The 16750-nt window shown below is 43.7% G+C and overlaps 1 protein-coding gene across 1 annotated transcript in view; it reads left to right on the top strand.

Moving 5' to 3' along the window:
* The window catches only part of LOC126416835 (glutamate receptor 1-like), a 170188-nt gene that overhangs the window by 67347 nt on the left and 86091 nt on the right, over positions 1 to 16750 (top strand). The gene's annotated exons all lie outside the window — the stretch shown is intronic.

Raw genomic sequence — 16750 nt, forward strand, 5'->3', positions numbered from 1 at the left:
AGGGAAGTGTGGTAGGTCCGCTGTTGTTTTCTATCAACATAAATGATCTTTTGGATAGGGTGGATAGCAATGTGCGGCTATTTGCTGATGGTGCTGTGATGTACGGGAAGGCGTCGTCATTGAGTGACTGTAGGAGGGTACAAGATGACTCGGACAGGATTTGTGATTGGTGTAAAGAATGGCAGCTAACTCTAAATATAGATAAATGTAAATTAATGCAGATGAATAGAAAAAAGAATCCCGTAATGGTTGAATATTCCATTAGTAGTGTAGCGCTTGAAACAGTCACGGCGATTAAATATTTGGGCGTAACATTGCAGAGCGATATGAAGTAGGATAAGCATGTAATGGCAGTTGTGAGGAAGGCGGATGGTGGTCTTCGGTTCATTGGTAGAATTTTGGGAAGATGTGGTTCATCTGTAAAGGAAACCGCTTATAAAAGACGAATACGACCTATTCTTGAGTGCTGCTCGTGCGTTTGGAATCCCTATCAGGTCGGATTGAGGGTGGACATAGAAGCAATTCAGAGGCGGGCTGCTAGATTTGTTACTGGTAGGTTTGATCATCACACGAGTGTTACGGAAATGCTTCAGGAACTCGGGTGGGAGTCTCTGGAGGAAAGGAGGCGTTCTTTTCGTGAATCGCTACTGAGGAAATTTAGAGAACCAGCATTTGAGGCTGACTGCAGTACAATTTTACTACCACCAACTTATATTTCGCGGAAAGACCACAAAGATAAGATAAGAGAGATTAGGGCTCGTACAGAGGCATATAGGCAGTCATTTTTCCCTCGTTCTGTTTGGGAAGGGAACTGTGCTAGTTGTGGTACGAGGTACCCTCCGCCATGCACTGTATGGTGGACTGCGGAGTATGTATGTAGGTGTAGATGTAGATCATTTGCGATTGGTATCGAGGGAAGGTGGTAAACATGGTGTTATAAAGCTCAGAGCCAGAATGCGGACTCCAATGTGCCCCTCCAGGACTTCACACTCCTGCTCCGATGGCATAGAGGTCCGTCTTGCATGAACCACATCTTGTCGAAATCAGGGTCGCCTGGATAATGGAGATGAAATCATCTTCCAAAACCTTCACGTATCGTTCGGTAGTCACTGTGCCATTTAGGAATATCACACCGATTATTCCGTGACTGGACACTGCACACCACACAGTCACCCGTTGAGGGTGGCGAGACTTCTCAATCGCGAAATGCGGATTCTCAGTCCCTCAAAATGCGCAAATTTTGCTTATTGACGAACCCATCCAAATGAAAGTGGGCTTCGTCGCTAAACCAAACCATACCATGCGCATACTAATTCCCATCATGTCCCCCGGTCAACCGTGCCGTTTGAACGTCCTAACGCAAACCGTTCAGAAGTTATGACGATTTTATTTCATATAGTTTAATAATTGTCACCCTGTATAATTAAGCATAGGAAGATGTGCAAATGCAAAAAGAGGTTTAAAAGTGTCGATATGGCGCTACCAGGTGTGTATAATTATTGTAGCATCCGTTCAACTGTCACGAAAACTGTCTCGCTGCATTCAAATCGGAACTGTACTGACAACGAACTTGTATTATGTTTCTAGCCAATTAAAACGTGTTTAGTTGTGCCATGAGCTGTGTGTAAACAGAAAGGTCGTTACGGAAGTATGTAACTGTATCATCTGTACACTGACACGCCCGCATCTCGTGGTCGTGCGGTAGCGTTCTCGCTTCCCACGCCCGGGTTCCCGGGTTCGATTCCCGGCGGGGTCAGGGATTTTCTCTGCCTCGTGATGGCTGGGTGTTGTGTGCTGTCCTTAGGTTAGTTAGGTTTAAGTAGTTCTAAGTTCTAGGGGACTGATGACCATAGATGTTAAGTCCCATAGTGCTCAGAGCCATGTACACTGACAAGCGAAAACATTATCACCACTGCACACCGCGACGTTGGATGACGCTCAGATGGCGTTGCCGGCACGTGACACGGTGACAAAGTATGTAAGCGGAGCACAAACTAACGGGGGACTACTCTAGCAAAGATATGGGCTGCAAATGGGGAAATCCATAGAGATAAGCGACTTTGACAGAGGGGAGATTATTTATTGCGCCGAGCCTGTGAATGAGTATCTCAAAAACGGCGAAGCTGGTCGAACGTTCATGTGCTACTGTCTTGAGGATCTTCGGCAAGAGATAGAAGGACAGTGAAACTACCACTTGGCCCTAAAAGGTGGGACGTCCACGACTATTCACAGAGCATGGGGTTCAGAAGCTTGTCTAATGCTGATATGTGGTATCTCTGTCGAAAGAGCACACTGTTGGTGCACAAACAAGTGTTTCGGAGCACACCGTTCGTTGTACACTGTTAAACGTGGACCTCTGCAGCAGACCATCCCTACGTGTTCACATGTTGACCCAACGACATTGTCAGTTACGATTGCAGATCGAACGGGACCATCGAGATTCGACCGTCGATCAGTGAAAACGTGCCGGCTCTTCGGGTGCATTAGGTCGATGGTCGTCTCCACAAGCGCCGTCATCGAGGTCAATGGCGGCTCTAAACGTGCAGCGCGTCAAGGACGCAGGCTGGTGGGAGCAGTATTATGCTACGGAAGACATTCTCCCACGCTTGCATGGGACCTGTGGTAGTAGTCGAAGACGCGCTGACAGCTGCGAACCACGTGCACCCCTCCACGATTGATGTCTTCCCCGACGGTGATGCCGTCTTTCGGCAGTATAATTGTCCGTGTCTCAGAGGCAAAAATGGCTCTGAGCACTATGGGACTTAACATCGGAGGTCATCAGTCCCCTAGAACTTAGAACTACATAAACCTAACTAACCTAAGGACATCACACACATCCATGCCCGGGGCAGGATTCGAACCTGCCAACGTAGTGGTCGCGTGGTTCCAGACTGAAGCGCCTAGAACCGCTCGGTCACTGCGGCCGGCTCTCAGTGGCATAACCGTGCTACTATGGTTTGAAGAGCATTATAGTGAACTTACGTTGACATCTGAGCGACTAAATTCGGCTGATGATAATCCTGTGGAACCCATAGGGGCGCCATCAACACGCACGCAAATCAGAAGGAACGTGAAAGCAAACCAACCACATCCATCCCATTCCGTAAGTTGACTATGGGACGTCTACTCTTATTGACACCGTGTAAGGGATCTTCATCACAATCGTATGTGTTGGTACATGACTTTGTCGGGCGTGGTCCTGGTGCATAAATCAGAATAAGCGCGGATTGTGTGCAGTTGGTGCACCCTATAACGTTATGCACGTTAAATTGTGTTCCAACTCTTAACCAGCCCTTGCATATTACTTCCAAGATCGAAATACATGTGTCTGTCATCCATAGGATAGAGGCAGGAAACTCATCTAGGTGACCAAGGCTCTTGACTGCACAGTACATAGGTATAAAAATACTTGTCTTGCACCACAGTCCATACTGAGTCGGCTAATGGTGTCATCCGGCTATCGTAGCTGTAGCGATACACAGGCAGGTAGTGAAGCAGTTGTGTGGAGTAGGACTAGGGAGAGCCATTCATTCTACGTCCTCAAGAATAAGGGATTGGCGCCTCCAGAGTGGAGATTTCTACCAAAGCCATGCCAAGGCAACAAGATTGAAAGTGAAATAGATCACAACGGAAGGGTGTACGAGGAATAACTGTTACAGTCGGCTCGGATTCTCTGTGTTCGCCAGACACGCTTCACCATACTACTGGAGGATTTTGATTCTGTGTGGTAATTATAGCTGCACTGGAAATACGCTACTCCTAATCAAGCGACCATAGTACATAAGTGTGTCAAGAGCATAGAGTATATCAAGGCTGTGAATGTTGTGGCGGAACCTGTTTCTTCTTCCATGACGCTGTTCTAACAGCAGACAGCATTCTCTAGGGTCTAGGCGGATCTATCAGAGCAGCAGGCCGGGGTGACACACCATTCCCTTCATAAGGTTTTAATGTATCGAAGTGAACTATCACAGGATGATCTGGTGGTTGGTCTGCCTTGACAGTGGGAGGTCAAACGCATGATTTGATAAGGGCTTTCAGAAGGGGGAGTGAACCTTTCAGTTTTGCCTTTATTAACAGCAGGATTGTGCAGTTGCAGCTCTTTTATTTTTTTTCTGAACCTGCTTGGCAGTAGCTTTCGTACAATTACATCCGGCCGACGCCAGATTGCTGTAAGTTTGTGCGCGAAACCCTTCTCTTCTTTAGAGTGTACTTCCAGTGGTAGCTTGTCTGTAAGTTTGTGCGCGAAACCCTTCTCTTCTTTTGACTGTACTCCCAGTGGTAGCTTGTCTGTCTCGAAGGAAGTGCTCTTGGGACTTGACACAGGCTTGACTCGTGAATTATGCTGTTGCAAGCAGAGTGTATGAAAGGAACGTATCAGTGTGCGTTCGACTGACTTAATAATACAATACTCGTTTAACAAGGAGGCAGTTATGCACTTTTTAATTCCAAGCAGTTTGCATACTTGTACAAATGATGAGGATATAAAATTTCTTCCCTGATCAGTTAGAATGGCATCTGGGTTGCCAAAATGATAGTACCGGGTGATTCATCCACAGTTTCAGCCATCAATCAGCAGACGGCACTAGTATTAGGTATCTGGAAAAGTGATCAGTTATTGGCAATGTGTACTTATTTCTGTTACTGGATTTGGTAAAAAGATCCCATTACATCAAGGGCTACGGTATCATATGGTTTGGATGTTTCTGGCGAGGTTTGCAAAGGAATACGTGACTGCGTCGGCAGACAATGCTGAGTGCAATGTAAACATGCATAGATACACTTATCGACATCACGCATTCGATTGAGCCATCAATACCGCGTGTTGTTGTTGTTGTAGTCTTCAATCCAGAGACTGCTTTGATGCAGCTCCCCATGCTACTCTATCCTGTACAAGCTTCTTCATCTCCGAGTAACTACTGCAACCTACATCCTTCTGAATCTGCTTAGTGTATTTATCTTTTAGTCTCCCTCTGCGATTTTTACCCTCTACGCTCCTCTCCAGTACTAAATTGGTGATCCCTTGATGCCTCAGAATGTGTCCTACCAGCTGATCCCTTCTTCTAGTCAAGTTGTGCCACAAATACTTCTTCTCCCCAACTCTTTCAGTACCTCCTCATTAGTTACGTGATCTACCAATCTAATCATCATTCTTCTGTAGCACCCCATTTCGAAAGCATCTATTCTCTTCTCGTCTAAAATATTTATCGTCCATGTTTCGCTTCCATACATGGATACACTCCGTTCAAATACTTTCAGAAAAGACTTCCTGACACTTAAATCTATTCTCGTTGTTAACACATTTCTCTTCTTCAGAAACGCTTTCCTTGCCGTTGCCAGTCAATGCCGCGTAGCAATATGAATATCTGTAGTACATCTGCCTCTATTGTAAACTTGTATGATATCGTGTGATTGAGCAATGATACGGGTGAGGAGCGACTTACCCAACGGAGTTGTATTGTACAGCATACCATCTTCTAACAAAAATCAGCCTATGTGGCACACTGTTGCCAAATGGAGTCTTTTTTCTGTGTGTCTTTTAATTCTGCTGTTAATGTTTTGTATGCTTGCACTACTCTAACCTTTCTGCTGAGGGTGTTTGCATTTTGGGCCAGTGTTACAGGTTTATGAAGTAGTATCGAAGCTGGCTTTAAAGCGCAACATACTAGCCGGCTACTGGGGTGTTTTAAATTGAACATCCATATCAAGGAGGCGTAGTCAGTTACCACGGTAAATTTTCTGTCCTATAGAAAGCATTTAAAGTAGTTAACACCAGACATTATGGCCAATAACTCTTGTTCTCTGGTAATATAATTCATTTCAAATTTTCTGAGCTTGCAAGAAGCATAACCAGTAGGTTTTTCCTCGCTGTTGTGCTCTTGGCTAAAACAGTGCCAACAACAAAGTCCGAGGCATCTCACGAGAGAATAAAAGGTTTTTGGAAGTCAGGATATATCAACAGAGGTGAACCCTTCAAAACTTCCTTTAATTTTTTAACTGCAGTTTCACAGTTTGCGGTCCATCCAAAGGGTACTACCTGCTTTAATGACTTGGTTAAGTAAGGGCTTAGTCACAGTGGTGCAATTTTAAAAAAAACGACGATAATAATTAACCCCAGCAATCTTTGTAATTCCTTTACGTAGGTTGGGATAGGGAAGTTATCCATTGCTTCTGTCAATTGCGAGTATGGGTTACCTCACCGGAGCTGATAATGTGTACCAAATAATGGACTTGTGACTCTGCGAAAGAGAAGTTTTCCAACTTGAGACTTGGATGGGTATTTTGAAACCTCACAAACACATTTCTCAGTCGTTCTAAATGTTCATCAGTTTGAGAGAAAATAATAATATCGTCCAGGTGAACTAAATAGGTAGTCGGTTTCAGACCTTTTAACAACAAATCAGCAAACATTTGAAATGTGGTAGGTGCAGCTATTAACACGAAAGACATCCACAAAAGCTCATACAGGCCAAAAGGTAAGGCAAAAGCGGTGTTAGGTCGGTCTTGATGGTCTATCACGATCTGATGATAGCCAGAGTGCGTATCAGGAGCAGTAAAAACTTACAATTTCCTAACCTGTTCAATCTTTATTCAGTATATGGCAGGATATAGGTATCATGCTTAGCATACGCGGTAGGTCTTCTCACTGTTAATAGATTTTTTCTGGGGGGAAACAAAGACAATCGGACTCGACCAGGAAGTGGCTGATGGTTAAATGATTCTTGCATCAAGTTGTTGAACTGTTTCTTCCACGACAGACTGTAATTCATGCAGAATTAGGAACGGTCTCTGGGTAGTTTGCTTTTCTTGTGCAGTTGGAATCTCATAGTATACCAGATCAGTAACAAGTATTGTTTATCTTTCAATAACCATGACACTTCTCTAAAACCAGGTATAACAAGCTTTGCTCAGAGTCGGTTAAATAGGACACCTCATTCTGCAGTTGCTGCGTCGGGGTTGACATGATTGCGTACATTTCTCGGTAATAATTTTCTTCTTTTGTTAACCGTCTGTTCATGAACAGATTCTTCATTCTTCGTTACTTCTTGCATACTGGCCAGTATAGTTCCCTTGGATAGCGTTACATTCCAGATTCCAAAATCATCTAAGCATAGAGGAACTCGCACTGTTCCTTCCAAGGATTCTGCTCTGCACAAGCTTCGTTTCACGTGTACTTGTACTCTGTCGAGGACATGAATTTGAGTGAGTGGGTCAGTCAAAAAAGACAGCCCTTAGGTTCGTGGATTTGGACGTCAACCAGAGAACACTTCCGTTGCCGCCCGTTATTTCTACACGGGTGGCTCTTTTCAGCACCAAGATATGCAGTGCACCGGAATTCGGGGGAATGGATGGGCCCTTCCCTGTATTTCCCCACGTCGTAGAGGTGAAATCACAGTGTGTGACCGAAAATCAATCACGCCGTGAAACCCGGCGTATGAAATCAAGTATGATGTCAAAACCCGGAACTCTCTCCCTAATCGCTTCCATAGGGGCTGACATTAATTTTCAGCTTAACTGACGACGCACCTGGAGGGTTTATAATTCCGGTACCCAAACCAATGGTGATTTCAATGTCTGGTAGTCACCAAGAGAACGAAACACTTTAACTTATCTGAGCACCCGTATCCACTAAAATCTAACTTGATTCCCTCACATTTCTGCTCTCACGGCTATGTTCGTTACCTCCTTCAAACCTCGTTAATTTATGGGGCTAACTGACGTTACTAGGGGCGGGGTTGGGTAGCTGTACCTGCCACTCTGCCATTTCCCTGATTGGAAGGCTCGTTTTCCAAACCACAGAATTGACTGCCACGCCCACAGAACGATCTATTTTGTTTCTGTGGGCAGTGCATTCCCAAATGCCGAAACCCTCAGCAATTAGGACAATAAGGTGCTAAACATGTACTATCACCCGTATGACTACTTCACTTGCATCAGGCACAAATTGATTCATTAGTAAACATACGACGTGGCTCACAGTTACATGTTATGGCAGCAACAAAGCAGCCAGCTTCTTCAGCCAAGCGTGAAGTAGTGGAGGCGAACTCAGCCTCTCAGTCAATTTGCAGATTAATGCCATGGACAAAGACATCAATTGGTTGCGCCTCAGCTTCTTGAAGGAATAAATTATTGCGCATTGTAACCCAATGATGGGTATAAGTTTTGCATGAGATAGTTCTTATGCGGTCTGCAAATTGTTAAATATCTTCCCACGACCCTTGTGTGAGGTCTAACAGTTTGCCACGGTAGTAACTAACACCTTGGTTGTTGGAATACCACTCTGCTAAAACTTTTGCAATGGATATTTCGAGGCACGTCAACTCTACACAGACTTGTTTTCCTCACATTTCTGCTCTCACAGCTATGTTCGTTACCTCCCTCAAACCTCGTTAATTTATGGGGCTAACTAACTTAACTGAGGGGCGGGGTTGGGTAGCTGTACCTGCCACTCTGCCATTTCCCTGATTGGAAGGCACGTTTTCCAAGCCACAGGATTGACTGGCACACCCACAGAATAATCTGTTTTGTTTCTGTGGGCAGTTATCTTCAACCGTGCCACATTCTACAGAAAAGTGTCAGACCAGGGGAAAATGTGACCCACGTCATAGACATTTAGCAAAAAGTTTTCCAGATTTTCTGTGCGTTTCCCCGAGAAGGAAGGAATAAAATTGACTGCAGAAAAACTACCGGCAATACTAGAAGGGGTAGGTGAGACAGTAGCTGAGTTACTTTTGGCCTCTCTAGCTTCACCAAGCGTAGTTTGAACATTGAAATCTTCCTTATGTTACGCTGATCAGGTTGCTAGGCTTCGCAGTTCAGCACTTTTCTAAATCTATATTTTTGACCATAGCATCATTAAGTCTTCGTTACAATGAACCAATAAGGTCTTCATCCTCGTTCTCTTAGGCGTCTTCATCCCGAGATCGGGTTTTTGGAGGCATGATTACAATGGGTCTCACTGTAAACATTAATGAATCAAAATGGCTAAGGAAATGAAAGAAACCCGTCAGGACGCAGATCCTTACTTCTTCAGGCTGCTAAGCTGCAAATCGGCATCAGGACGCAAATGCTAGCGAGACCCACATCAGTGCTGTCATGCGATGACAGTAGTGACAACACCGTCGGCATATCCCAACAGAGCGTCAGCATGCAGATGGCAGCGGTGTCGAGATGGCGGCGGTGGACCGGCGACCACGTGGGCGTCGAGTCTGGGACCCTCACGGTGATGGCAGGAACAGGTAGCAAGGGCGTCTAATGTTGCCCAGCACTGCGCAACGAGTAGGACAGGACACGGGTGGTGGCAGTGTGCGAGCCGGCCAGAATTCAGCGCAGACGAGGACAGCAGCAGAAGCAGCACGAGCAGACGTCCACAAACAAGACAGCACGCCAGTGCAAACACGTGTGTGCCAGAGGTGACAAGCTGAATGTGTGCGGCATAGTGGGGACACAGACTGCGTGCTTCACCGCAGTAGTTTAACTCGAGGAAGATGCAGCCACTAGCCACACGAAAAGTTGTGCCTCACACTTGCCTATTGCTAACATGTAACATACTGGCGGCAACCACCTGCAAAAGGACCACTAAGAGGTCTGTTAAAAAAATCCCGGAACATTCGTAATTTTGCGCTAATGGTGTATTGCACCGAAATGCGATTTGCATCCCTGCGTACGCCTGTGTTTAACGTGTAACTGCCGGAAGTTTCATTGTTGTATGTCTGTTAGTTATTGCTGAATTCTGTACTGAGTAGGAAGTTGTGTCGCACAACTTGCGAATTTCGAGATGACAGAGTCAGAGGAGCAACGCGTCTGCATTAAATTTTGTGTGAAACTAAAGGAAACCTTTACGATGATGAGTGCTTAATCTGTACTCGGTGTTACGAATTATTCACACTGTTTAAAATGGCCGGACGGAAGGTACAAATGACCCTCGATGTGGTCACCCTTCGACGTCTACCAACGGCGCTCATGTCAAGAACGTCAACGAAATCGAAGACAGTCTGTCCGAGAGGTTGCAGAAGAATGTAACATTTCAGTTGGGTCATGTCATGAAATCCTGTGAGAAAGAAACGGCCTGAAATGTGACGAGACAATTCATGGGTCTTGCATCACGATAACGCAACCGCACGTTCACCCGTTTTGGTGCGTGACTACTGCACAAAAAACCAAATCACTGTGCTGCCTCATCCTCCCTACTCTCCAGACTTGCAGACTTTTTTGTTTCTCCAAAGTTGAACCGTTTTGTAATTTTTTGAACAGACCTCGTCTTCAGTATTTTATGGTCAAACGTATTCCACATATCTTGCAACAGAAGTGTACAAGTAGAGATGAGGGAGCAGTCATCCAAATTTAGTTGGTCACATGAGATTAATTGCCAAAAATCTGACACCGAAGCAGTTTATTTCCGAAGAGGGTATACACTGGCGCCTAAGAAGGGGAGAGGAAACCATGTTGTTGTTGTGGTCTTCTGTCCAGAGACTGGTTTCATGCAGCTCTCCATGCTATTCTATCCTGTGCAAGCTTCTTCATCTCCCAATACCTACTGCAGCCTACATCCTTCTGAATCTGATTAGTGTATTCATCTCTTGGTCTCCCTCTACGATTTTTACCCTCCACGCTGCCCTCCAATACTAAATTTGTGATCCCTTGATGCCTCAGAATATGTCCCACCAACCGATCCCTTCTTCTAGTCAAGTTGTGCCACAAACTTCTCTTCTCGTCAATTCTGTTCAAAACCTCCTCATTAGTTATGTGATCTACCCATCTAATCTTCAGCATTCTTCTGTAGCACCACATTTCGAAAGCTTCTATTCTCTCGTCCATGTTTCACTTCCATACATGGCTGCACTCCATGCAAATACTTTCAGAAACGACTTCCTGACACTTAAATCTATACTCGATGTTAGCAAATTTCTCTTCTTCAGAAACGCTTTCCTTGCCAATGCCAGTCTACATATTATATCCTCTGTGCTTCGACACTTGTGAGTTATTTTGCTCCCCAGATAGCAAAACTCATTTACTACTTTAAGTGTCTCATTTCCTAATCTAATTCCCGCAGCATCACCCGATGTAATTCGACTACATTCCATTATCCTCGTTTTGCTTTTATTGATGTTCATCTTATATCCTCGTTTCAAGACACTGTCCATTCCGTTCAACTGGTCTTCCAGGTCCTTTGCTGTCTCTGACAGAATTACATCATCGGCGAACCTCAAAGTTTTTATTTCTTCTCCCTGGATTTCAATACCTACTCCAAATTTTTCTTTTGTTTCCTTCACTGCTTGATCAATATACAGACTGAATAACATTGGGGAGAGGCTGCAACCCTGTCTCACTCCCTTCCCAACCACTGCTTTCCTTTCATGTCCCTCGACTCTTCTAACTGCCATCTGGTTTCTGTACGAATTGTAAATAGCCTTTCGCTCGCTGAATTTTATCCCTGCCACCTTCAGAATATGAAAGAGAGTATTCCAACCGACATTGTCTAAAGCTTTCTCCAAGTCTACGAATGCTAGAAACGTAGGTTTGCCTTTCCTTAATCTAATCCCTAAGATAAGTCGTAGGGTCAGTATTGCCTCGCGTGTTCCAATATTTCTACGGAATCCTAACTGATCTTCCCCGAGGTCGGCTTCTACCAGTTTTTCCATTCGTCAGTAAACAATTCGTGTTAGTATTTTGCAGCCGTGGCTTATTAAACTGATAGTTCGGTAATTTTCACATCTGTCAGCTCCTGCTTTTTTTGGGATTGGAATTATTATATTCTTTTTGAAGACTGAGGGTATTTCGTCTGTCTCATACATCTTGCTCACCAGATGGCAGAGTTTTGTCAGGGCTGGCTCTCCCAGGGCTATCAGTAGTTCTAATGGAATGTAGTCAACCATAGGAACCCAAATTACAGCTCATGGAAGTTGAACTCTGAGCATAGGGGGGCGGGGAGGAGAGTGCAAATGGAGCGTGTTAACAGGAAAAGTATCGACGGGCAAGAGAGCTGTATCACTGTGCGGTCCACCACTTGACTCGTCTTACGCCACGCCATTGACCAAGGAGGTTGAAAAACGTTAAGTGAAGGTGTCTCTTGCGCAATGCCGCTCACTGTGAGAACTATAACACGTCAGCACCGAAAGCTGAAGATGTGAGACCCTGGGTAAATGCTCAGGATCCAAGTTAGGTGCTCAGAAATGGAAAAAGAATCATATTTCTGAGAATATCAGGTCTGTCCTGTCCAGTGCCATAAACGACTTTGACGAAGGGCAGATTGTTATGACCTGGTGCCCCAGAACAAGTGCCTCGGATGTGGCATAGCTGGTCAACTGTCCAGGTGCTATTGTTGTAAGCATTTATGAAAGGCAGATGGATGGTGGCAAAACCAAGAGCAGATGACAACTTGTTGGTCCTCCACCAGCCATCACGGAATGTGGAGGTCCTAGGCTAGTATGCTCTGTAAAGCAGGACAGTCAATAATGTGGCAAATATGGCGACAGCGTTTAGTGCTGGTGCAGGCACAAATGTTCTGAAGCACCAGAGCTCCAAGCAGACAATACGTAAATGGTCCCTATGCACCAAAAGAAGTTGTGCATTACTGCTCCAGTGCACAGGAGATCGGCGAGACTGGAGAATAGATTAATGAAAACATGTGGCCTAGTCAGATGAATCATGTCTCTATTTTACATCAAGCCGATGGCTCATGTCCAAATACGCAGTCGTCCAGGCGGATGGTTATCTGAGACATGCACTGCATCAAGGATGCAGGCTGCTTGGAGTAGTATTAGTAGGGGAACAAGACAGACATCAGCGCATTTTGTTAGTGCGGATTGCCTAAATAAAGGGCAGGTATACACTCAGGGGCAAACCTATTGTTTTCCTTTGATTGACAGGTACTTAACCTATTGTTCTCCTTTGACTGACAGGTACTTAACCTATTGTTCTCCTTTGATTGACAGGTACTTAACCTACTATTCTGCTAAAAGGATCCTTCCTTTTGATCGACAGGCACTTAACCAATTGTTACTCCACCCCCTCCCACAAACCCCCTCCCCCCCTCGCTGCTACAGATACACTTACATCTCTGAGTTATTGGAATAGGCCCCACTCACTTTTATTAATTTGATTTTCCTCATTAAATTGATCAATTAATTAACCTCTCACCTGGGTAATAGGGGTAAATGGAAAACCACTTAAGAGAACAATAGGTTAAGTGCCAACAAAGGGTCAAATATTAGGTTAAGACACCGTGCCGTACATTATGTTATGCACCATGTTTTCTCCGTGTAATTACTTCTTACAAGACCTACATGTTTCCAAACAGCAGAGAATAATGAGCAAGAGAAATCCAACTCCCACAAACAGATTTTTTTTATAAATAAACAATGTACCCTTGAATTTCCTGTTATGAGAGCCTTCCTCTCCACCACCAACAGACCGCCATCTTGGATTACGTCATGGAAGGGACGACGGTGCCCTCTGGTGGCAGTACTGTGTACTAGGTCAGTTGGGAGTCTTTTTCCTGCCAATCCCTAGGAAGAGGTGGCAGGTGGATAACTTAGGTTAGTGGAGGTAGCCAAAATGCCCTTTTCCCCGCCATTTTCTTAGGTTAGTGGAGGTAGCTATGGTGTGTTGCATTGTCTTGATAGATTTTGAACTTCCCACCATTTTCCGGGGAGGAGAGGGGAGGGGGAGGGGAGGGGGTCTACCAGCAGGTGAGAGGTTAATTAATTGATCAATTCAATGAAGAAGTCAAACAAATTAATAAGAGTGAGTGGGGCCTATTCCAATAACTTAGACATTTAAGTGTATCTGTAGCAGTGAGGGGGAAGGGGGTTTGTGGGAGGGAGTGGGGGAACAATAGGTTAAGTGCCTCTCAATCAAAAGGAAGGATCCTTTTAGCAGAACAATAGGTTAAGTACCTGTCAATCAAAGGAGAACAATAGGTTAAGTACCTGTCAATCAAAGGAAAACAATAGGTTTGCCCCTATGTAGGCAACCCACACTAACAAAATGCGCTGATGCCCTCCTTGTTCCCCTACTCGTATTATGCTTTTAGAGACAGTCACCTGGGCCTCCATGGGATCCGTGTTAGTAGTCGAAAATGGCATCACAGCTAATGTATGTGAACATTATTGTGCCACAAATGCATCCCTTCATGCTTGGTTTCCCTGCTGTTGGCGATGGCAACTTCCACAAGGGCAGAATTGTGTTACAGTGCATTGCCAAACATAATAGGAATTCGCACTGACATTATGGCTACCGAATTTGCTTGGTCTGAACCTCACAGGAAATTCTATCCTGATTTAGTTTTCCCGTGATTTCTCTAAATCGCTTCAGGCAAATTCCAGGATGGTTCCTTTGACACAGCAAGGCCGACTTCCTTCCCCATCCTTTCATAACCCGATGGGACCAATGGCCTTGCTGTTTAGTCTCTTCCCACAAATCAGCCAACCTATACTCCGTCGTGAAATTTTTGCCCACGTTCGGAGTGATATCGCAGGAGGAGCACCACCTTGAAATTCCCTCCTAAATATCAATCGATCCTGAAGAACGCAGTCTCCTCACTTGCACTTAAGCTTGAACCAGCTACAATTAATTGATGACACTTCCCTGTTCTCAAACGACAACAAGGTAGATATTTCGCACTAGATTGCTTATGAAATCAAATGCCAACTTTGAAGTTTTCAGACTGCCCTAGTTGTGATGACTTCATTGTTGGTGAAAATATAGATTTGTAAAATGGTCCTGTAAGCTGTAATCACATCTGGATGGAGTTAACACAAACATCACAGTGTTGTATGAGTGCCTACTCTACACTCACGAAAGATGCATTTGCACAATACACACTCTGGAGAGGTGCTGCAGACGACCTATCTCTACATAAGAGGTTAAAAGTTTTTTTATCAAAAATTAATTATTAGTATTAGCCCCATGAAAGACATACAGAAATGTGTAAGGCTCTGTCTCTGACAATATTATCGTTACCTATACTTTTTCTCTAAAACTGCAAGGCAATCTAGTGAAACTTCATTGTCGTTATCTTAAAATCTGATATATAGGCATACAACTTGTATTGTGAAAACCTTCATCCTGACATGTCGGTATTTAAACATTTTTTGGAACCTCCTACATTCTGTCATGTCAGTATTCTGATAGAAAACAAAAACAGAAACAAACTACTCTTTCTACAAATCATGTGAAAACAATTCTCTAATATCTCAGTGCGAATTTCAAAATATTCTCTAACGTCTGATAACAATTATACTGCAATGCTGCTGTACACGACAGACATCTTACCTCGTCTTGCCGCTGCAACTGCATGGTCAGCAACATGCTAAAATAATTCAAAAGAAATATTGCGATCCATGCAGAGTACAGTGCATGGTTACAACTACTGATCCAACTACTCCTATGGTTTTTTTGTATAGAAATTGAATGATCAGGAGGGGTTTGGTCAACAAAACTTAATCGGTGTAAAAAATGAGAGGAACCAATAAAAACTTTTAATTTTGCTATATTCTGAAAATGAAGACTCATTTGACAAACTTTACTCAGTCCTTTCTTTTCATTGAACAATTGGAAAGCTTTACTTATTCCACAACGTCTGTAATTAATAATCATGTATTTGGTCACAACAAAGAAACAAATATTACTCACAATGTATGCATACAAAAATCTGATAAAATACCTTAACAATAGCTGCGTGCAGCAAAAAGGCCAATTACCAGCCAGGGCGGGCTGTGACCTCTCGTGTCGCGCGGTTTCTCTCCCCACCAGGCTGCGTCCGACTGATCTCAACAACAGTTCGCTCTCTACTAGTCGCGATTATAATATCTCTGACTCAGAGATTGTGTATGTACTCAACAGCATAATAAGTGGCCAGCTTTCCAAAAATATGAACGTCCAACTTTCAAGGCGGACCTAATATTGCCGCAATGTAGCATTCGAATTGCTTCGCTTTTTTTTTTAATCATGCCAAAACAGAAACTGGTTTTAATCAGAAGCATTTAGTCTTAACGAAAGTAATTTCTGGTGGGCTACTCTTGAGTACACAGCACTTTTTTGAATATTTTGGAAAAAGACGTCAGTAGGGAAAGTGGTCGATGATAATTTTAGTCTTTCATCTCATCTTTCTGTAAACATGTTTAACAACTGCAAACTTTAATTTGCTGGAAAAATCCCCTGTAGCTGCGACACATTACATACATCAATAAGGAGATTACTTATCAAGTTGGAACAATTTTTCAGTTTCCTTTTGGAAATTACATCAACGCTATATGAGTTTTTGGTTTCAGAATTTTTGTAGTTCTGCGAATTTTAGTGAAGAATATTGTTGCTACTTCTAGCTGCTTAACGTTTTGTGGAATTACGTTTTCAACATACTATCTTGCTTCTCCAGCCAAACCATTTAATCCTATTTCCACTGCAACATTTAGAAAATGATTGTTAAAAACTCTTGAAACTTGTGAATTATCGGTCACAACACTTTCATTTACTTCAACTCTGATGGTATCTTCTACATTGAATGGTTGTACTATCTCCTGTTTCACAACATCCCACATAGTTTTAATCTTATTGGCTGCATTATTAATTTCTGTCTGTGTGTCCATTTTTCTGGACATTTTAATGACTTTCTTTAAAATAATACAGTATTTCTGCAGAATTCAAGTACCGTCAGATCTTATGTTATTATGGTCTTTATAATGGGGTAATAGGTGGTTTATAGGTACACATATCAGCATGTTGGTTCTTTTTTCCTCTGTGTCAAACAGAC

Source organism: Schistocerca serialis, chromosome 8 (genome assembly GCF_023864345.2).
Source record: "Schistocerca serialis cubense isolate TAMUIC-IGC-003099 chromosome 8, iqSchSeri2.2, whole genome shotgun sequence".
Taxonomy (NCBI): domain Eukaryota; kingdom Metazoa; phylum Arthropoda; class Insecta; order Orthoptera; family Acrididae; genus Schistocerca; species Schistocerca serialis.